Source organism: Phocoena sinus, chromosome 7 (assembly GCF_008692025.1).
Source record: "Phocoena sinus isolate mPhoSin1 chromosome 7, mPhoSin1.pri, whole genome shotgun sequence".
NCBI lineage: Eukaryota > Metazoa > Chordata > Mammalia > Artiodactyla > Phocoenidae > Phocoena > Phocoena sinus.
In genome coordinates, this window is record NC_045769.1 from 16,462,059 (window position 1) to 16,484,980 (window position 22,922).

Below are 22,922 nucleotides of genomic sequence, written 5' to 3' on the forward strand. Positions count from 1 at the left end.
ACTTTTGTACTCTCTGTTTCTATAAGTTCATTTTTTTTTTTTAGATTTCACATATAAGTGATACTATGCAGTATTTATCTTTCTCTCTCTGGCTTATTTCAATTAGCATAATGCCTTCCAAGTTCATCCATATTGTCACAAATGACAGAACTTCCTTCCTTTTTAAGGCTGAATGTATAGGGTTGGGCAAAAAGTTCATTCAGGTTTTTCCGTAACATCTTACGGAAACCCAAACGAACTTTTTGGCCAACCCAATACATACACACATACAGATGTCTCTCTGAGCTAATGGCTACATCAAACTAAAAAGCTTCAGCTCAGCGAAGGAAGCCATCAACAAAATAAAAAGGTGACCTATGGAATGGAAGAAAATATTTGCAAACCACATATCCTATAATGAGTTAATAATCAAAATATACAAAGAAGTCATACAACTTAATAGTGAAAATCAAAACAAAGCAATTAATAAGTGGAGAAAGAACCTGAATAGACATTTTTCCAAAGAAGATATACAGATAGCCAACAGGTACACGAAAAGATGCTCAAAATCACTAATCCTCAGGGAAATGCAATCAAAACCAAAATGAGATACCTTATACCTGTTAAGATGGCAATTATCAAAGAGACAAGAAATAACAAGTATTGGTGAGGATGTGGATTAAGGGGACACTTGTACACTGTTGGTGGCACTGCAAATTGGTATAGTCATTGTGGAAATCAGTATGGAGGTTCCTCAAGAAATGAAAAACAGAACTAGCATGGAACTACCATACTATCCAGCAGTACAACTTCTGGGTATTTATCTGAAGGAAACAAAACACTCTTTAGAGTGAGGTCAGAAATATTTCTGAGAGAGCTACTATATCTCGTTTAATCACCATCCTGTCATAGACTGTGCTTATGTTTGTTTGTTTTTCACTCTATTGTCTTCACAACGTTTGGTGGAGAGAAGAGGGGGTAAGCAACTTTCTTTTTATGTCCTAGAAGCTTGGTTAATAACCAAATTGTCAAAACCAACCTAGATATACAACTTGGCTGATGGATCTTCTCTGAATGGATGAAGCTGTTCTACCTACTGTAAGACCATCTGGGGAGACTTATTGTTAGGAAATGCTAATGTTTTATGTGTTTCCTTTAAAGGGTAAATAATAGCTACAGAGCTAGGGTAGTAATCTCATTGAATATGACTGAAAGGGTCAGTTCTGAGTGACACAGGTGGTCACAAAAGCAACAGGACAGGCCTGTTTGAGCCCCAACTCTTCTTGAGAGTAATCACCTAGAAAGAACATTTAAATTTTGAATAAGCAAATCTACTGTATTTTATTTGATCATTTTTTATTGGAAGGGGGCACAGAGTGATAAAATTGATTCACAACACCCTAACAGTGGAGGGTTTTTTGTTTGTTTGCTTGGTTAATTGAGTGAATGTTATGGTTGTTTACATTTTCCTATGATAAGTGACAGAGCACATATATTTTTCATTTTTGCCTCCCATCCAAAGGGTTTCTTACCATCCAGCCAATAAGATCCAGATGTAATTTCACTGATGAGCAAGACATCTCTGCCAACTGAATTCCTATTGATTAGCATTTGATTTTGTTTGTCAGCAAAAAGAGAAACGTATTCTTTAATGGCATGTTTTGGTGCATAAGCAGCGGGTGTGTGCTGAGAGGGCAGGGTGTGGACAGAGGAGGGGTCTCCTTCAAAAGCTGATGAAAACATTAGTGTCTGATCATTTCTGCTCTCAACCCTGTAAATAACCTCTGTAATCTTAAAGCAGCCAGTTTCTTGCCCTGAAGATGAAAGGAATAGTTGGCTTGATGTTCTTCAGAGTTGGAAGCTGTCATGGCCTGAGATGGGGGACATGATGTACTGACTATGGGGCCAATGTGTCTCACTGTCCACCCAGTTCCCTGACTCTTCCTCCCTGGAGGGCTTGAGGGGTTATACACAGTCAGTCATTCTCAGCAGGTGGGAGGAATGACAACTCCTAATAACCAATTACAGCTGTTTGGGGAGATGTGACAGCATGAAGGCAAGTTTCTCACCAGAATAGTCTGGATGGGGATTTTTTGTGGTCAAGCAGAGCAAAGCTAGAATTTTATAAACTATCACCCACACGGACAGACTACAGTTACAGAGTATTAGAGGTGTTTACCAAGAACTTTTCTACATATTATTTCATTTAATCATGACTACAACCCCATGAGGTAACTATTATTGTTATATCTATTTTACGGCCCAAAGATATTCAAGGCCCAGAAATAAGTTACAGACTTGTAACTTACAGACTTAAGGTTTGAGCCCATGCCTCTGGTCCAGTGTTCTGTCTAACACAACAGACTTTCTATCTCACTTTGCTAAGGGTATATATTTTCTATCCTTTTCAAGCAAAACTTTTGCTTCCCATTGGTAAGACTTTTCTTTTTTTCTAATGAGGACCTTTTATTACTAACCATATGAAATTTCAATAATTTCTGAATGCAGATAAGGTGTTACTTAAGTGTCATAAAGAAAGAACTTAAGAAATCAGTGTTAATATTACAACTAACTCATATATCTATCACTTAAAAAGTTTGATTTCTTTAGCAAGTGAATATGCTTCTTTCACATTAACCTGTGTGTCCTTACATCATGAGAGGGAAGCAAAAGTGTGCCCAGCATGATTAAGTAATACAGAAATTTCCAGTAATGACTTAAATGAAATAGATTTTCTTAAGTGATTGACGGAAGGCCTAGCGAGAGTTCCCATTCAATTCCTGTGCAGTCAAGACTATTTCTGGTTAATTGTAGCCCTCAAGGAATTAAGAGGTCAGAATGTCCTTGCAGTGCTAAGATAAAATACAGAGGAACAAGAGAAAACAGGAAAATTGGCATAAAACTATGGGACCATCCAGTGTGTATAAGCTCAAGATTTTCTGAGAGAGCCTACCTGCTCTCAAGTGGTAAAAAGAATTTAGTTAGCTGAAAATGGGCAAGCTCTCAAGCAAATGAGATGCTATTTCATAAAGCAAAATCATGAAGCATGTTTTAATACGGAAAATATTTTTGTAATAGAATTTTTTAATGGAATTTTAACTATGTGGGAACATGCAGGAGACTTTAATTTTTTTTTTTTTTTTTTTTTTTTTTTTTTTGTGGTACGCGGGCCTCCCACCGCTGCGGCCTCTCCCGTCGCGGAGCACAGGCTACGGACGCGCAGGCTCAGCAGCCATGGCTCACGGGCCCAGCCGCTCCGCGGCACATGGGATCTTCCCGGACCAGGGCACGAACCCATGTCCTCTGCATCGGCAGGCGGACTCCCAACCACCGCGCCACCAGGGAAGCCCGAGACTTTAATTTTTGATTGTTGATCCTACTCCTGTTCAGATTACCTTTCCCAGTAATTGTGTAATTTACTGCCTTTTAAGCCATCTTCCTCTTAACAAATTCAGACTTCTCCAAGACAACGGGAGAGGCCACAACAGTGAGAGGCCCACGTATCTTCAGACTTCTCCAAGCCATTCCCTTTAGGTCTTGAGGGGATTTTACAATGAGTGCTCAATGGCACAATGATCTTCCTTTCCTTGCCACTAGTTCAGAGTCCCTATTACTCTTCTCCCACTGCCCACCCCACTAGTCACATGCCTAGTTCATAATTTCTTCTTCTTCCCATATAATTATAACTGCATCTAATATCTTCTTCCTCTACTTTGCCCCTGAACTTGATGCTAAGTTTGCTTTATCACACTATAAGCATGGTGGCAAAGCACCTGTGACGGTTTCTAAGGGGTGGCTAATTATAATTTTCAAGTGTCTTTTTAAAAATTTTGGCCATGCTGCGCTGCTTGAGGGATCTCAGTTCCACTACCAGGAATTGAACCCCGGGCCACGGCAGTGAAAGTGCTGAATTCTAACCACTAGACCACCCGGGAACTCCCTCAGATGTCTTTTCTTGATTCAAACAGCTAAGGTTCTGGGTGGTAATCTTGATAGAAGGAAACTTCTTTCTAATTAAAAAAGCAAAAAGTTATATATATGTATAATTACTATATGTAAATATAAAATAATAAATATGAAAACAAATTCATATATTATATTACCTTTATAATTATAATATATAATATATACATATAATATAACTGGGTGGGGAGAGAGAGACAGAAAGAGCTCCTTTATGTACCTAATAAGGTATTAAAAAACCGAGTGTAAGATAAGATCTCTTCCCTCAAAGATTGCTCAGTCTTACTGATTTGCACTTCAATATTATGTATTGAACTTTTTTCCATATGAATTTCACTTTTGAATTTCTGTGAAACCTTCATCTCCTACTGATACAATATGAAAAAATGTTTTTGGCATTTGTCTTGAGGAAGAAAGCAAAATAAAATAAGAATTTTCTTTAAAAAACCTGCACAAATTTATGTAACCTGTCACATTTCATATTCAGCTTGGCTGTTAGGATCTATAGATCCAAATATTGTGCTTAATTACAACATATATTTAAACTATGGTTGGCATGTTTGTGTCTTGGTTTTTTCTCAACTCTTTTTTTCTTTTCTTTTTTTTTTTTTTGCTGTATGTGGGTCTCTCACCGTTGTGGCCTCTCCCGTTGTGGAGCACAGGCTCCGGACGCGCAGCCTCAGCGGCCATGGCTCACAGGCAGGCCTAGCCGCTCCGGCGGCATGTGGGATTTTCCCGGACCAGGGCACGAACCCGTGTTCCCTACATCAGCAGGCGGACTCTCAACCACTGCGCCACCAGGGAAGCACGTGTTTTCCTTTTCAAAATGCAGCTTAAAGTCATTTTTGAAAGAAGCAGAGTACAGCTAAGTTAAACAAATTGATTTAAAGTGTGCCTTTAAGGAGAAAAATCTTAATTAAGGGAAAGTGTTTTTTTATGGGATGACTATATGCTTGGGATGACTATATAGGTTCAGAAAATGTAGAAATAGTACAATTAAAAAGATAGGAGGGGCTTCCCTGGTGGCGCAGTGGTTGGGAGTCTGCCTGCCGATGGAAGAGACGCGGGTTCGTGCCCCGGTCCGGGAAGATCCCACATGCCCCGAAGCGGCTGGGCCCGTAAGCCATGGCCGCTGAGCCTGCGCGTCCGGAGCCTGTGCTCCGCAATGGGAGAGGCCACAGCAGTGAGAGGCCCGTGTACCGCAAAAAAAAAAAAAAAAAAGATAGGAGAAGAACAAAGAGACAAGCAAAAAGTTTTTAATTGTTATCAATAGTCATATTGGTGGTAACAATATGAGTATTATTATTTAGAGACTATGTATGTAATGTGGAATAAAGTTAATGAGCAATTATGGAATATTCTAATTCCATCGTGTTCAGCGTCCTAGAGAACCAGGATATAGAATAAAGGAGACACATATGTAACAGATAAGAGGTTAACTGAAAAACGCTAGAGCCTTGAATTTGAACTGGAATCGTTAGTATAAATTCATGAAGCAATTTCTCTTAATAATAATAATAATGTATAAATTCAATATAATTCCAATCAAAAATCCCAGTAGAATTTTTTTGTGGAAATCAACAACCTGACTCTAAAATGTATTTGATAAAGCAAAGGAATGAAAATAGCCAGAACAATTTTGAAAAAGAACAAAGTTGAACCACTCACAATACTTGATTTCAAGACTTGCTATAAACTACAGTAATCAAGACAATGTGGTAATGGCAAATGGATAAATGATCAGTGAAATGGAATAGAGTCCAGAAATAGACACACACACATGTGGATTAATTCATTCGTTTCAAAGTTGAAAAGGCAATTTAGTGGAGAAAGGATAGTCTTTTCATCAGATGGTGCTGGAACAATTAGATATCCATATGCAAATTCAAAGTGTGATCCATATCTTACACCATACACAAAAAAATTAACTCAAAACACATCATAGACTTAATGGGAAACCTAAAACTGTAAAATTTCTAGAAGAAAGCACAGGAGAAAATCTTGGCTCTGCAGTATCGTCTATATCCCCTCCAGAAACAAGGAAGATTTCAGTCTATTTACATTGTCGCCTGGAATTTGCTGGATGTCTGATCCACGGGTAGTAGAAAATGGTGTTTCTGGGAGTAGCCTCTGACTATGGGAACCATGTGGTCCAAAATGGCTCCAAACATGCTTCAGCCTTTATGATCCAGTGGCAGCAGTTGTAATACAGCCATTGATTTGGCGCAGTGGAGAAAATCATATTATCCTCTAGCTTTTCCCATTCTTGCAAATAGCCCTACTGGGCCTAAACAGCCATTTGGAGCCAGCCTACTTTTTGTCCTGTGAGTGAGACGGCGGAGCTCTTCTGGCCCAATGATGGAAGAAATGTGTGGCGTTCCTCATTCCCTTCCCTTCCCCACTGACGCTCTGTTTTGCAGCCTCTCTCTTGCTAGTGCTCTGTAGCAGCTGTTCCTTTTCTTTGCTGTGTACATGTCTCCTTTTTATCTTGGCAGACAGGGCTATTTCTTTGAAATAAAGCCCCCTTCTCTGTTGCAAGTGACCTTGAGACATTCAGTGCTATCATTTCCCAGCTGTATTAGTGACTCCAAATTCAATTGCAAGGATTTGAAAGCTTTCCCTTGTCCACCTTGCGTTCACTTGCCTTCGTTTAAGTGTCCTACAATTGCTTTGGGATCCTTGTATCCATTTTAGCATGTGTCTAACTTAGCCAAAGAGAATTGCAGCAAGCTTGGCTTCAGTGCCTGGGGGCTGGCAGTGATCCAGGGCATCATAGTTGGGGCCTCTGTCATGTCTTTGGATGCTGTGAATAGCCAGTGATGGGAAAAGAGGAAAATGTCATGCTAGGACCTCGGGATCCAGATCACGCAAATCATTTAACAATAGATAGTAGAGATTCAATTACTCACAGTATATGGGACCAAGAGTGCTTTCCCAACAGTAAACTGGAATAATAAGCAATTATAAGCATATTTTAAAATGCAGATGCATGCTTCTGTGGGGAGGAAGGTGATCTCCATGTCTTACTCTTCCACCATCTTCCCGGAAGCCCAGATGCATGCTTCTGGTTGATGGGTGGGATGGTATACACAGTGATGCCATTGAAGCATGCTATTTATGGTGGTCGTCAATTATCCTGGTGTTTGTCAAGGAACAGCCTTCTGAAACCTAGCTTCCTCATTTGTAAAATTGGCATTTTTTCAGAACAGGACTTCTAGGCCACCTGCTTAGTGAGTATTCAGAAATATATTTGATTCAGCTGCCCATGATTTTGTGTCTTTTATCCCACAAATCCTATCCAAAAAGAAAATGAGAAATAGGTTTCATCTCTAGTGCCCAGGATAATCAGTCAAGGCTGCCTGGGTTGCAAAGGATTCTAAAAACTGTGCTTAGGATCACCTAGGCACAGGATGGAGGAACGGTAGCGGGTATGTTTTTGAAATGACATCCCATCCTGTGGGTTTATCCATATTACATTCTCACGCCCTGTGTCTGGTCTATCTGATTCCCTACCTCCATGGTTCTCCCTCTTGGTGGAATTCAGGCTGCCTGAATAACAGCTCTTCTACTAACAGAATTTAAAAGACATTCACAACCTCCTATCTGTTTGAAATTTTAACAGATTGTAGTTACAGGGGAGACTGACAGAATTAACAATAGAATTAGGGGTTCAAATTAAGCAAAATCTCAAAAATGAATTATATGCAGTCTTCATTGAAAAGTAAATGGGTTAGTCCTGTATTCTGATATCTCTAAGAATCCTTTTTTGAGCATTCCTGGGAGAGCCATAAACTCTCTTTTTGCCCCTCTTACACTGTTTCATTCCACTGAAAAGAAGCACCATCACTTAGTACTACAATTTCCTGGACATGATCAAGAACATTAATAAATGTCACTTAGGAGGATGATCAAGGATCTCAATGTTCAAAGGAGATTAATTTATATTGCAAGCGAAACTATAAAGCTAATTACATTTTTCTCCAAATTTAGCTACTAATCTCCTTTCTTTAAACAGGAAAGATCACCCTCAGTCATTATGTGGAAATGTACTCAATACAGAAAAACATTTTAAATTCCAGGATTGTCTAATCAGCCAAAATATCAACCAAGATTTGCATGAAAGATTCACTATCATTGACTGGAAATAATTTTTACTGTCCTTTTATACTAAGTGCACGTACTATGTTTTCTCTGTCCATCAGGGCTTTTGGAGTTTTAAATTTCAAATGTTTACCTGATGACATTTAGTGAAATTCAGTCTTTTGATCTCAGGAAAGTGATGCTATCTCTCTAGTGTTTCCTCATGGATTTAGCTAGCCACTTGTAGGAGCTCAGGCCCAGGTGTAGGCCCACACTCAACGTGTATGTTGAGTGTGTGTGTGTGTGTGTGTGTGTGTGTGTCTAGATGCTTGGTGGGGTGATTTTCAGTTTTCCCTAGACAGACACACAGAGTGTTGGGAGGATAGAGGTGAAGATGGGGGAGTGAGCCCTGGGGAATCCCAGGCCAGTATAGGCTTGGCCGTATTCTCCTTTGTCCTGCAAAGGGTTCCTGGACCCAATTCCAACATGTATGGAGACTTCCCCATACCAACAAGCAATTCTCAGATGCCAGCAGGGTGTCTGAGAATTCAACTCAATTCTGACACTATCTACCTAGAGATAGACTCTGATTCAGCAGGTAAAGGGCTCTGTCCCACAAGGCCACCCTTCACTTCCAAGGTAACAAGCCCAAATTGTTACCTCTGCTTCTGACCAACTGACTATAAATCAGAGGTTCTCACGACCCCCTCCTTGGGTTCGATTAATTTGCTAGAACAGCTCACAGAACTTAGGAAAACTCATTACTCACTAGATTATTGATTTATTATAAAAAGATATTAAGGGATGCAAACCAACAGCCAGATGATGAGAAACATGGGGTGAGGTCCCAAACAAAGGAGCTCGTGTCCCCATGAAGCATGGGGCCCAGCACAGTGGTACACAGCAGCGTTCTGGTTCCCCAATGTGGAAGCTCTCTGAGAAAGGATAAAAAGCTGTCCTTTGGGTTTTTTACGGAGGTTTTATTACATAGTCATGATTGACTAAATCATTGGCCAATGCCAATTGATTCAACCTGCAGCCCCCTCTCTCTTCCCTAGAAATCAGGGGATGGGACTGAAAGTTTCAACCCTCTAATCACAGGGTTGCTTCTCCTGGCAACCAGGCCCCACCCTTGGGTGGCATGCAAAAGTTATCTTTCCTGAAGCATTTTTCAGGAACCAAAGACAGGAGACCAAATATTATACCATTGTTCTTATCACTCAGGAAATACCAAGGGTTTTAGGAGCTGTGAGCCAGAAACTGTGGATGAAGACCATATATACTTGGTCTATATATGATAAATATATATTTGGTCATCCGAATGACCAGATATATATTTTTCCTATAAATCACAAAACTGCATACCTCTTAGCCTGACCAGGATTTATTCTACTCATTCTAGTGGCTCTCTTATCAAGGGTGTGGAGCAGACCTCTTTCATATTTCCAGATGCCTAAATGTTACGGGTAAATTCCTAAAGTTTACTTTAAATATGGAGAGCATTTAAAAAATATAATGCAGACACCATTATGGGATTCTTGAAAGTAGCCTTTTTAGATCTTGATATTTGTCATGAGACAGTATCTGTACTTATTTTCTTGCCTAAATTAACAATTCTTTTTAGTTGTAGCCCTAGTGCCTGAAATTTAGCACAGTACAGGGTAGACCGTGAATAAATCTCATTGCAGGACTAAAGTTATTCAATATTAGTAATAACATTTTTAAATGTTATCTCCTTAAACTCATAGACTTCCAGAACTTCAAGAGAACTTGGAGTTTATCTTGCCCAAACCCTTTATTTTAAAGTAAGGAAACTCAGTATATGCATAACTGAATCACTTTGCTGTACACCTGAAACTAACACAACATGGTAAACTGACTCTACTCCAATACAAAATAAAAATTTAGTTAAAAAATGAGTAAATAAATAAAGGAAACCCAGACTTAGAGAATCTTACTTCTAGGGCTTAATATGATGACAGGGAAACTACTTAAAGATCATCTCACAGACAGAAGTAAATCTGGGCCTGGAGCTCAGGTGTCCTGACTCCTGTTGAGTCTCTTATCCTTCCCTCTCTTTGATTTAGCATCCTGTTAAAAATAAAAGCCATATTTCCATTTTTCCTGGTGATGTTTCTATGTATTGGAATATAGGAAGGCACAAAGGGAACCTTTCATGAAAATGGCCTGTGCCCTAGAAAAATGTGAGGGCTACTCTTATAAAAAGATACTATTTTCCTTCCTATTGCTCTGAAATTATTTTTTATAACACCAAGCCCAAATGTCTCTGTCCTTTGTCCCCCAGACGTCTGACAACTTTGTGGAAAAAAGGTACCATAGAAAATGTCTCCCTGTGAGGTCCTTACATTGAGGCCACCATCATCAGCCATATTTAGGTAGTGAAAATGGAAAATTACTTCCTTAAAAACAATGACATGATATCCTACATGTAGCAATCATATCAGTCAATTGTTCACTATATTTGGAGATAAAATTCAGAAGCACTGGGATGAGGGCATTAAGTGAGTTATTTTTGTTTAAACTCTCTGCATTTTCCCTAGAGATTCTGCCTTCTGTCAAGATGGAGTTGTTCGGGCTTTAATATTTGTCATCAAACAAATAGCTTTGATCTCATAGATGCCATAGAGAGACAGGGGGGAAGAGCCCCATTACTCAGAGAGAAAACAAACTTCATGAGCTGCAGGCATACGTTCTGAATGTCAAGGCCCTATGCCATTGTCATTCTTAAAACAGAAATCGAAGGACCTGCAGAGAAGTATGTTTCCCTAAAAGGCAGTTCACCATGGAAGGAATGACAGATCAGCATCTACATGGTCAAGTTGGGTTTTCCTGATTCAATGCATTGGCTGGGGAATGATCACAAATTCTTGTGCCTTGCCAGATGTCACCTTAGATACACCTCTGCGAGTCCACGAGACACAGCTATTTAAGGCCAGAGCTAGGTCTTCTCTGCCTTCCCCCTGCTCCAGCCTGACACACAGTGAGTGCTAAGCAGAAGTAAGTGCTCGGAAAGAACCCATTTATAGCAAACAGAACTGGAGTCTAGGCCAGTGGTTCCCAAGCGAGGGTGATTTTGCCACCACCCCGAAGGCAGCAGAGACAATTTTAGTTGTCACAACTTGGGAACGGGGGTGCTCTTAGTGTCTAGAGAGTACAGGCCAGGGATCCTGCTAAATATCCTACATCGTGCAGGGCAGCCCCTCGACAAAGACGTATCTGGTCCAAATTGGCATTAGTGCTGAGGTTGAGAAACCCTGCAGACACTATGAGAGGGAAAGGCTATCCCTGACTCCTCAGATTCGCTTTCCACTGGATGTAGTTCCATCAGTTCAACCCCACGGCCTTGCTCTGCTCCCCGACAGAGAAGAGGGAGTGTTCCTCAGATTGGCGAGATGTGGCTGAGAACCTGGGCATGCAGAGACCAGCCCTTTCTTCCTGCCTTTCTTCTAGGGGATGCGCGGCTCACAAGCTTCTGCTCTGCTCCTCCAAACGCAAGCACTACAGCCCAGGCCCCAGGAGGTCCCACCCAGCCTGAACCTGAGCAGGTGCGTCAGTCTAATTTTGCGGTTCAGTACCAGGGAGCCCATTGTTTCTCCACACCTAAGGCAAATATAAACCTCTTACTTGGTTCAGAATGCAGGCAGGGAAAATAAGCACTATTTATGGTCACCCAAGTTTCCCAAATAGGCCGTGTTTGTATTCATTAAGACCTATATATTTGTTTCATTAGAGCCATCCTGCGCTATTTCACCCCGGGGCCAAGGAGTGCGGGACGTGGATTTTTCCTCAGTGGACAGTCGCTCCCAGGAGCAGGTTCTGCCTAGACAGATATGCTGTGATATGCTCTTGCTATCAGGAAATGTCCCTAAATTATTGGGAAGCAGGGGACTTAAAGATACGTTTGAAGTCATCATCCAGCCAGCACTGCTGTGACAGACATGAGTCATTTCAGAAATGGAGGTTTCTGATTAAAGACTGAACTGGATTTGATAACATGGAGAGTGCAGCCCTCATCGGTAGGTTGCAGGGAAGGTGATGTTTGCTCAGACTGAACAAATGTGGAGGGTGGCAAAGAACAGGCCCTTTCCAGGACATGGGCCTCAGGTGTCTTCGCTGTACTTAGAGCAGAAGTTTACACATTTTCATTAGACGCTCTAGGTCTGTGAGAAGATTTTTTCGTATTGTCACTCTCCCATAATGATAAGTCTAGGATAAAAACATCTTCTTAAAATGCGCTCGCCAAAATGGACAGAGAAAAATGACGTTAGTGGTTTCCATTTCTCACAGCTCTGTTTAAAGCTTTTCCCCCTAGACACATTTGTTTTATTTTTAGTGCTTTCCCTATAACATCATTGATTATATCTGATTCATAATTAACTTAGAAAACACAAGTAAGACTTGGGATTTCCATTTAATACTTAGATTTGGGAAAGACAATATTGATGGTTTTGTCCGCTCAAGTTAGTACCTCTAAGTGGACTTTGAGCATTCTCCAGTTTTACTTTACCCGTTTTACTAGATGGAATAAAATTGATATTTGATGTTGAGCAAGAAATACTTATTTGTTTTCCCCCAATCATTATTGTTCGTTTATAGCTCTTTCATCATGTCTTCCAGTTGTTAAGATTAAGCTAACATGACTAACATACCCAGCAGCATCATTACTATGGTAACAGCCCTCAATACTTGAGTACCTACTTTGTATCACAAATTGCCCTGGGTAATTTACACAATATTTCCTTTAAATCTTATAATAACCCCATGTAATGGGTGTTATATCCCAGATTTTTCAGGCAAGAAAACTGAATCTCAAAGAAGTTAAGTAGTTTACTCAAGGTCATATAACTATGAGGGAAGAGTCTGGATTCAGTCTGAGGTTTGCCTGACTCTTTTATCAGGGATATAGATATAAGATCATATCAGCAAGGCACAGGGCAATTCAACCCACATCAGTTAAGTGCTTTTTCTGTGACATGCCCTATATTAGCTACTGCCAGGAATAATTAAATGGCAACTGAAGAAGCCCTGACCTCAAGGAATATCCTTAACAAGGAGATGGAGAATACAGGTGTGGAGGTAAAATGTTTCTCAACATTTTTACCAATCTACTACTGAGGGCAGAAGAGATTATTGAGTAATTCAGAGGATCTGAACATGTGACCCCAACTGACTGCAATGGGCATGGCACATCTTTGAAGTACTGCTGTAGTTAATATTTATTTATTTATTTATTTATATATTACATTTTGCTCCATAACAGATCCGTGTTATTTTAATGTAGTTACCATTGACTAGAATGGGTGCTCCCAGTAGATGAAGTACTTTCTCCATGTGATTTCATGTTGTCTTGGAGTATCCCACTGCTGTGACTATCTACAGGGTGAGTCAGAAAATTGGAGACCCAGAAGAGAGGACGGGCTAGAGGATGGCCCTTTGGAGGTCTTGGGATAGAGGTGTGTATATTTTTCAAGTGGGAGGAACATTAATAATTGTGACCAAGAGTGTGAACAGTAGTAGATTAAATTATTAGCTCCAGCACTTCACTCCCCTCTGCATCTATAACTTTTGCCATGAGACTTTGTAGTTCTTCCGACTAGAGTTAAAGGAGTCCCTCTGCCCCCTGTCATTGGCCTTGGACATGTGACTTTTATTAGCCAATGAGATATTTGCAAATATAACACAAACAGAGGCCTGAAATATATGCAGATAACCCAGAATGCTGTCCATGCCTTGGCACCAATCCCAGCTGAGCCCAGCCTCAATCAGGTGACCTCACTGACCTACAGGAACATGAGTAAGAACACTATCAGTTCATATCTGCGAGACACAGAACAATTCAACCAACATCCATCCATTGAATGCTTCTTTGTGTGTCCCCTCACTGCCCTGTGCTAGGTACTGTCAGGAATAATAATGTGGCAACTGAGCATTCCTTCCAGATTGTTGTTAACCGTCGCATTTGGGGCCAGCTTGTTTCACAGAAAACCTAACAGATCTCTCGAACTTCAAATACTATCCTTTTATTCCATAAATATGTGAGTACCCACCCCATACCAGGACCTGCTGGGGATGTGATCTTAAATAAAGCAGACATGCTACCTGATCTTACAGAGCTTACAGTCATGAACCTATCTTTCTTTGTGTTAAAAAGAAAAGTAATTCTTTCAGACTGCAAGTCATTACCCTCCACCATCTACTGCTTTTAAAATTAAACTCAAAAAGTCTTGAAAGTATTCACAATCATAACATTTCAGGGAAAAAAGCTATGGTGTAGAAACTAGACAATGTGCTGAGTTTGGGGTTTTGTTTTTCATTTTTTCTGCAAAGCAAAGCAGTATAATTGGAAAATATAGTGTCTGAATGCAATAAATAGTCCGTGGCTTTCTGAACGTATGAAGATGAGTGTGTGTGTGTGTGTGCATGTATGCATATCGGAAATCTCAATAAATGGCATATCATCTATTCAGTTACCCAACTGCAAAACCCACAAGTTATCTTTGACTCATCTTATCCGAGTTTTCCCAAATATCCTGTGAATAAGTAGACTTTTGCATCATAGTGTCATCCTAACCAAGCCATTACCATCTGACCCTTGGATTATGAGGCAATAACATCTTAACAGGTCTCTGTTTTCTCTCCGTCTTCTCTCCTTGTCTAGTCTACATCAAAAGATTTATCAAAGATATAAAATTGACCTTTAACTCTTATGCATGATGTCCTTTGATGTTTTCCTATTCCTGTAGAATGAAGTCCAAGCTTTTTAGGACACAAAACAAGACCTTCCATATCTCAGCGCTGCCACCTCCCCTCCTATGACTCTGCCTCACACACGGGCATCAGTAAGTAGACACATCATTAGGGCAGGCATAAGGGTGATGCAAGCAAGGTGTCTAAGGACACAAACTTTAAGGAGGTACTGACTCTTGGGATCACACAAGCACACCCGAGAATGAGTGCCTCCCTGAATGTTGTGCCCTAAGGGTCTTGCTTGCTTCAAGCTGGTCTCCTCCTTGAACTTCATGCTGTTTTATAGCTTCCACTTCTTGACTCATATGGTTGCCTTTGCTGGAACACTATTTTCACCTTCCTTTTCCTGCCAATTCTCACTCACATATTTTAGATTGGGTTTAACTGAGCATCTCCTGGGAAGCCTTTTCTGACTCCCCAGGTTGATGTAAGTTTACTTATACCTTCTACGCTCCCACTTCTATCTTTTTTCTTTCATTTTTTAAAATTGAAGTATAGTTGATTTACAATGTCATGCCAATCTCTGCTGTACAGCAAAGTGACTCAGTTATACGCACATTCTTTTTTTATATTCTTTTCCATTATGGTTTTCCACAGGATGTTGAATATAGTTCCCTGTGCTACACATTGGGACTTTGTTGGTTATCCACTCTCAATGTAATAGTTTGCATCTACCCACCCCAAACTCTCAGTTCATCCCTTCCCCACCCCGCCTCCCCCTTGGCAACCAAAAGTTTGTTCTCTATGTCTATGAGTCTGTTTCTGTTTTGTAGAGAGGTTCATTTGTGCCATATTTTAGATTCCACATATAAGTGTTATCACCATATGGCATTTGTCTTTCTCTTTCTGACTTACTTTAGTTAGTATGATAATCTCTAATTGCATCCATGTTGCTGCGATTGGGCTTACTTCAGTCTTACCACTTACCATATTGGGTGAAAACTGCTTATCACCCCTGCCCCAACCCATTGACTCTAAATTCTCTTAAGATGAAGTGTTTTTATACTCATCTTTGTGACATAAAGGTCTAGGCCAGTCATCCTTGAAACTCTCCCTCTTCTGAGTGATCTAATCTATTACTAAATCATGTGACCATTACCCCCAGACATCTTTCAAGGCCATCAACCTCTCTCCATCTCCACTCAAACCACAAGGCCGTCATTATCTCTTACCTGTACTATTACATTAGCTTCTTATCAGGCCTTCCCATGTCCATTCACACATACCCCCAGCCCAGCACCTTCATTTGTTCTTTTCATTGTAGCCATGGTAAGCTTTGGAAATTGTAAGTAGGATTATGCCCCCAAACTTTAATGGCTTCTTATTGTCTTAGGACACGAATTTATATCCTTAGGTTGGCCTACAGCCCTCTTGCACAGTCTGACCCTGTATGAACTCTACAGCCAATCTCACTCAATTTGAGCCATTTTTTTTCATATTCCATGCAGTTGCCCCACCTAATGATCTGGATACAGGCAGGTCCCACTGATTAGAACGTTTCACCCCCTCCAGTATTTCACAGGATTAATAGTTCCTTCTCATGTCAGTCCAAGAATCATTAGGTCAAGCCTCCTTGAAAACTCAATCTAGGTCAAGTTTCCTGCTACTCATTTTCCTAGTTCTATGTTCTTTTCCTTCAAAATACTCATCTCAGTTCAAAAATCTCATGTTTCTGGGCAATGATTTTTGTTTAATGGCATCTAATTTTCTTTGTGTTCATAAAAAAAATAAAAATTTATCATGTAAATTTTCAAGCATGTACAAAGTAGAATATAATGGAACCCCCAGTTCCTTCTCCCTGCCTTAACAATTAACAACATATGTATCTTTTATCTTTTGTATCTTTTATACTGCCCTACTTCCTCCCCAAATATTATTTTATCCTTAAATACCATAGCTTTTACCTCTAGAAAATAAGAACTCTTTCTTTAAAAAAAAATCCACAAAACATTTTCACACTCTTAGATTGCCAAAAATTAATGGGTTTTTAAAAATTATCAAATATCCTGTTAGTGTTCAAATATGATGTGAGATTTATATTTAATTTTTGACACCCCATCACATTAAGATCAGGGACAATCTACCCAATACAACACATGCCACATAGTAAATACTCAAATATTGCTGAAAGTGACTGAATAAGTTGATTGTTACTTAATAAATATTTATGAATATTTATGAACTGGTCACAAGAGCTCAAGGATACCTGGGGAGCAAGTCCCAAAGAAGACCAGTTAAAGAAACTGCTACCCCTTTCTTCACTCCATGTGGGACAAGCCTCTTCTTCAGTTGGCATTCTGGCCCTTGGAGCAAGATGGCACTCTGGGACAGACTCAGAGGCAAGGAAAGGTGTCAAAGCTGTGCCCTTGCGATAACCTGCTCTCACCTTTGAGTGAGACTAATGAATGACAGAGTGCTTCCTATCACAGGACATCTTTACTTTTGCAAAAATTTAATAAACAGAAACCTCCATTAAATAGTCAGGAGACCAGAAGCAGGAGCTCTCCCACCCCACTATGATAGCCAAGCCCAAGAGGAAGAAAAAAAGATTTCTTTTCTGGCAACAACTCAACCAATGAAAAGCCATGGAATTTTTGTTTATTATAGCCTTCTCAATTTTCTTTTCCTCCCTATAAAAAATTGTCTTTTCCTTGCCCTGCAGGGACTTGTGTGTGGCTCGCCACGGTCACAGACCCAGAATTACGATTCTTTGTTGATCCTGAATAAACCCATTTTGCTGGAAAAATAACTGGAAGTCTGTTGTTTTAGGTCAGCACTCTCTTTCTTCCCATCAATCTCTTTTTCCCATTCCCAAAGAGCACTGGACTCTAAAAGTAGTGTCCACTAGTCAGAGGTGGTTGAACCAGGCATTGTAGGGATTGGTGGTTGGTCAGGAAACTTTGTGTCTCTGTACAGACACTTCAACATGGTCTGAGTATGTTATTAAGAAGCTCAGGTTTATCTCATCTCACCACCGGGGAGGAGAGCAGTTATAGTCAAATTGAGTCACAGGAGAAGAAAAAGCTGTAATGCTTATTACTTCTACTCTCTTTTACTTTTATTTTTTATATATATAGTTTATATATTTCCTCTTATAAAAATAGTACTTACCCCTAGATGTGATTTTTCATTCTTTCATAAGCAGTTTTCCACATTATAATAAACCTTTGGTATTATCTTTTACTCCACTATATTCTATTAAATGGCATTTCCAAACTTTTTATAGTGAAAATTTAGTTTGCTTCCATCTCTGAATTATTATAAATAATGCTTTGATAAACAACTTTGTACATAAATCTTTTTCTGTATCAAAGATAATTTTCTTAGGGTTGATTCCCAGAAGTAGAATGACTGGGTCAAAGAACATGAACAATTTTAAAGCTTATATAAGCCTATTACCAAATGGCTTAGAAAGCATCGTTGTTCATTTTTATAAAATTAATGTGCCTTTAAATTAAATTTAATTTTGAAGTAACTTTTATTGTTTTTCTATTGCATAAATAGCCCATAATTATTATAGAAAACTTAGACGATACAAATACGTAACAAGAAGTAAATTAGAATCAGGAGCAATTCCGACACTCAGAGTTAACCACACAACATCCTATTGCATAGACTTCCAGATATTTCTTTATGTTTATCAGCAATGAGATTATACTGTGCATATATATATATCAAGTTCTATAAGGTCTGAAAGAAGAAACATCACAGATTACTACTTATAACAAGGATATGTTTCAGGGGTACATAGAGACACAGAGTAACTAGAGAAGCTGTTTCATCAGAAATATAGTCATTACAGATCCAAGTGCTTCCAGGACAAGGATTTGGCTGGGCCAAATGAAGAAGCAGATTAGAGCATTCTCTTAATACATCTATTCCTAATCCATTAAATGCTTTTAGCATTTTTACTTCCTGAAAGAGAGATTTGATTCGGTTTGTTTGCTATCCTCCATATGGGCCACTTCTACATCACTTTTGGAGAGGGTTCATTTCCTCTTTTACATCCAGCCTATTTATATTTACCTTGTGTTCTTGCATGGAGGCTTTCAATCTGTGGAGAGAGTCATATGACTCCTTTCACTCCTGCCAGGCAATTTATGAAGCAAAGAACTAATTCAGGCACTTCTCTCTGACATGATCTAGGGAGGATGTATATTTTTTAAATGCCACTCACATTAATGTCAGTATAACATTGTTTTGTAATTCACTTTATTAATTTAACACTGAATCTTCAGCACTAACTTTAAGCATTCCATCATTATGAATGTGCCAGAAATTATTTAGGCCGTTTCTTATAGCTCAACACCAGGTTTCTTCTAATTTGAAGCTATAGTTTTTTAAATGAGAAAAGAGAGGCTTTGTAGATGAATTATTTTTGGTTTCTTTCTGTGCTAACATGTCTTTACCCATCTCTTTTATTTTAATTTTTCTAAGGCATTTTATTTTAGGTGTGCATCTTAAACAAATCTGCAATTTTTATTTTTTAATAGAAGAGTTTTCCTATTTACATTAATTTTAATAACCAAATATGTATTATCTTTTTTTAAAAATAAATTTGTTTAAACAAAACAAAACCAGTTACCCATTTCTTCCACCCCTATTTTCTTTCCTACCTACCTGTTTTTTTGTTTTCTATGCATCCTGATTGTTTTTCTCCTTTTAATCTCATTTGTTATATCACTCAAGTCTTATTTGGAAATAATATATTGTCTGATTTGGAAAAATACATTCCACTTTTCTGCTAGTTACCTTTGAGGCAAAAAAAAAAAAAGCTTCTCTAACAAATGAGAAATAACATCTTTGAATGCTTTTCATAGAGGCTCATACATTTAGGAAGAAATTAATTCCTTTATCTCCTGAACTTACCAACCATAATTTTGTAGGAATAAATGACTTTTATAGGAATAAACAGATCATTATGGATAGACACATTTGATTCCTCCTTGCTCAAGAATTTCAAGAAAATGTAAAATTCCAAGAATTTTAATGTTTTCATTAAGTTTTATAACCATTTTTACAACCATTATTTATATATAAATTATGATAAACTGACTTTATCATCGTCATTTTATATACCTTCCTTATTCTTTAGTGCATTATTTTGTTTAACTTAGTAATCAGCTATACTATTTTTTCATTTAATTTAATTAGGAAAGATATGTGGATGCTCTATTTTTTGAGTGCTTGCTTGTCTTAGAATAGGAGAATTTTTAAATTTAATCTTCTAATACCTGAACTGGTTTTCCATCCTAGCCAATCTGCTATTCGCTGCCTTCATTTCATTTTAAAATTAAACTTGTATGGAAATCCAGTCTTCTCTAACTTTCTTCTTCCCCATTTTATTATTCAATATCCTAAGGAATTGTATTGATAGTATACTTCTGGTAATTTCTAATTTTTGGTTTTTTGTTGCTTTTAAATTGGTTCCATATAGAAGTATCTAATCTCATTCCTCAGATTGGTCCTGAGGGTCAAAATAGTCCTTCAGAGTATTTTCAGATGCCTTGTGATTTTTTTTCTATATTCTTAACTTATAGTTGATAAAGTGTGTATTAGGGTACCCTAATAATATTATATATGTAAGTGTGTGTAGGGGAGAGAGGGGCATCTTTATGTATCCAATTCTCAGAGCTTAGATGGCTTCTTTCAGAGATTCTGTAAGACCCTATAAAAACCCTATTTATGCTCAGTTAAGGGAAAAAGAAACATTTACTTTTGTATTATGTGTTGTTGTTTGTTATTGAATCTTTATGTTTGTTTACGTGTGCAGTTAACTCTGAATCAGAGTTCAAGTTACATGTAGGGATTAAATGGTGCTACAGTCAGAGGCAGACCTGTCAAAACATATTGCAGGGGCTTCCCTGGTGGCGCAGTGGTTGAGAGTCTGCCTGCCGATGCAGGGGACATGGGTTCGTGCCCCGGTCTGGGAGGATCCCATATGCCGCGGAGCGGCTGGGCCCGTGAACCATGGCCGCTGAGCCTGTGCATCCGGAGCCTGTGCATCCGAAGCCTGTGCTCTGCAACGGGAGAGGCCACAACAGTGAGAGGCCCGCGTACCGCAAAAAACAAAAAAAACATATTGCCGTGTGGTTTTTTTTTTTTAAATAAATTTATTTGTTTTTTGGCTGCGTTGGGTCTTCACTGCTGTGCACGGCCTTTCTCTAGTTGCGGCGAGTGTGGGCTACTCTTCGTTGCGGTGCGTGGGCTTCTCCTTGCGGTGCTTTCTCTTTGTTTCGGAGCACGGGCTCTAGGCGTGAGGGCTTCAGTGATTGTGGTACGTGGGCTCAGTAATTGTGGCTCGCGGGCTCTAGAGCGCAGGCTCAGTAGTTGTGGCGTGCAGGCTTAGCTGCCCCGTGGCATGTGGGATCTTCCCAGACCAGGGCTCGAACCCGTGCCCACTGCACTGGCAGGCGGATTCTTAACCACTGCACCACCAGAGAAGCCCTACAGTGTTTTTTCAATCGTGGTTTTTGTTGCATTTTTTAGTCATCTGTGGCACCCTTCTGACTATTTACTCTCACTCTATCTTTCATCTACGCTGTTCACATAATCTTTATATTTTTATAGATTCACACTTGTTAATTGTTTAATAAAAAAAATACAGAATTTCTTGTCTTGCTTATTAGGGCGCTCTCCATCTCAGAAGTTTAACCAATATTTGCCTATATTTCCCTTTGGTGTTTTAAATTTACATGGCTATTCAATCCTCCTGCAAGTTATTTTTGGATAAATTATGAGATAGAAGTCCTTCACTAGTTTGTCTCAGATAGCTAGCCAACTGTTCCAATGCTGTATTGAATAATCCATCACTTTTCCATGGGCCTGTCATGCTACCTTTATCATGTACATCTTCACATGAACTTGCCTTTATTTCTGTACTTCAGATTTCAATTATATCCATCAATGTCTAGATTTCAATGCCATATTTTGCTAATAATCTGCCATTATCAAAGTCTTTTGATTATAGCTGCTTTTAATCCAGGGTATTAAGTTATCTCTTAAAGTACAGCTAGTCCTTTACAAAAATTCATTTGTAATGCATAGAATTTATTATCATTATTTACTCTGCATTTTACAACTCATTATTCACCAATGATTTTTATTGTCTTTCCCTATCTTGCATTCTCAATCTGATTTAATTTTCATTGGCTAAAGTAATTCCTCGGGTCTTTACGAGACTTCTTTGGTGGTATACTTTCTGAAGTTCTGTACATCTGAAAATGTTCTCCTTTTTCCGCCACAGCTGAAGGATGTCTTTGCTGGTTATAGAAATCTTGGGATTTACAAGTGCGTGTACATTGTTCAACTATTATTTTAGCTTCGAGGTTTACAAAAGAGAAATCTGATACTTCTCTGATTGTCTTATGTAAGTAGACTTTTGTTTTGTTTTGTTTTCTGTCTAAAAAGAGGGCCAAAGCACATCTGGCCAGCTGCTTCTTTCAGTCAATAAAGTTTTACTGGGACACAGCCATAGCTATTTATTTACATATTGTCAATAGCTGCTTTCACTTGCTATAAGGCAGAGTTGAGTAATTGCAACAGGAACCATACAGCCCACAAAACCTAAAATATTTGCTACCTGGACCTTTACAGGAAAAGTTTGCCAACGCCTTCCCTAACCTAACTCACAAGAATAACTGTCCACTGAGAGCATTTCGGACATGAGAGAAGAGCGGTGGAGAAGATATTTTGGAGCTTGGCATCTTCAGACAGTGCACCATGAATATGTCCTCCTACAAATATGGGAGACCAACCTTGCAAACCCTGCTCTGAAAGGATGAACATGTCAGACATATGATACCCAGATGGGTCTGCAGCAACTGTGATTCCAAACAGCTTACCGGTGCCAACTTCATTCTCTCTGAGTGAGGTAGGCGCTGGGAGGAGAGAGGAGGACGACCTTTTTGAATGGCTTTCTGCATTCTGTGGCAGATCCAGCTGTCATGTTATTGAAGTTGCTGATGCCCCGAGAGTAACACTTCCTTTAGGGAAGCACAGTCTTGCTTGTGGAAGAGGTTTAATTTATAAGCCGTCTAATTTAATTTTCTCTGTTTGGACAGACTGTAATTTGGTGCTAGAAAGAAACCCTTCAGAGAGTTTTGTTGTCTTAGCAGACAATGACATGGCTT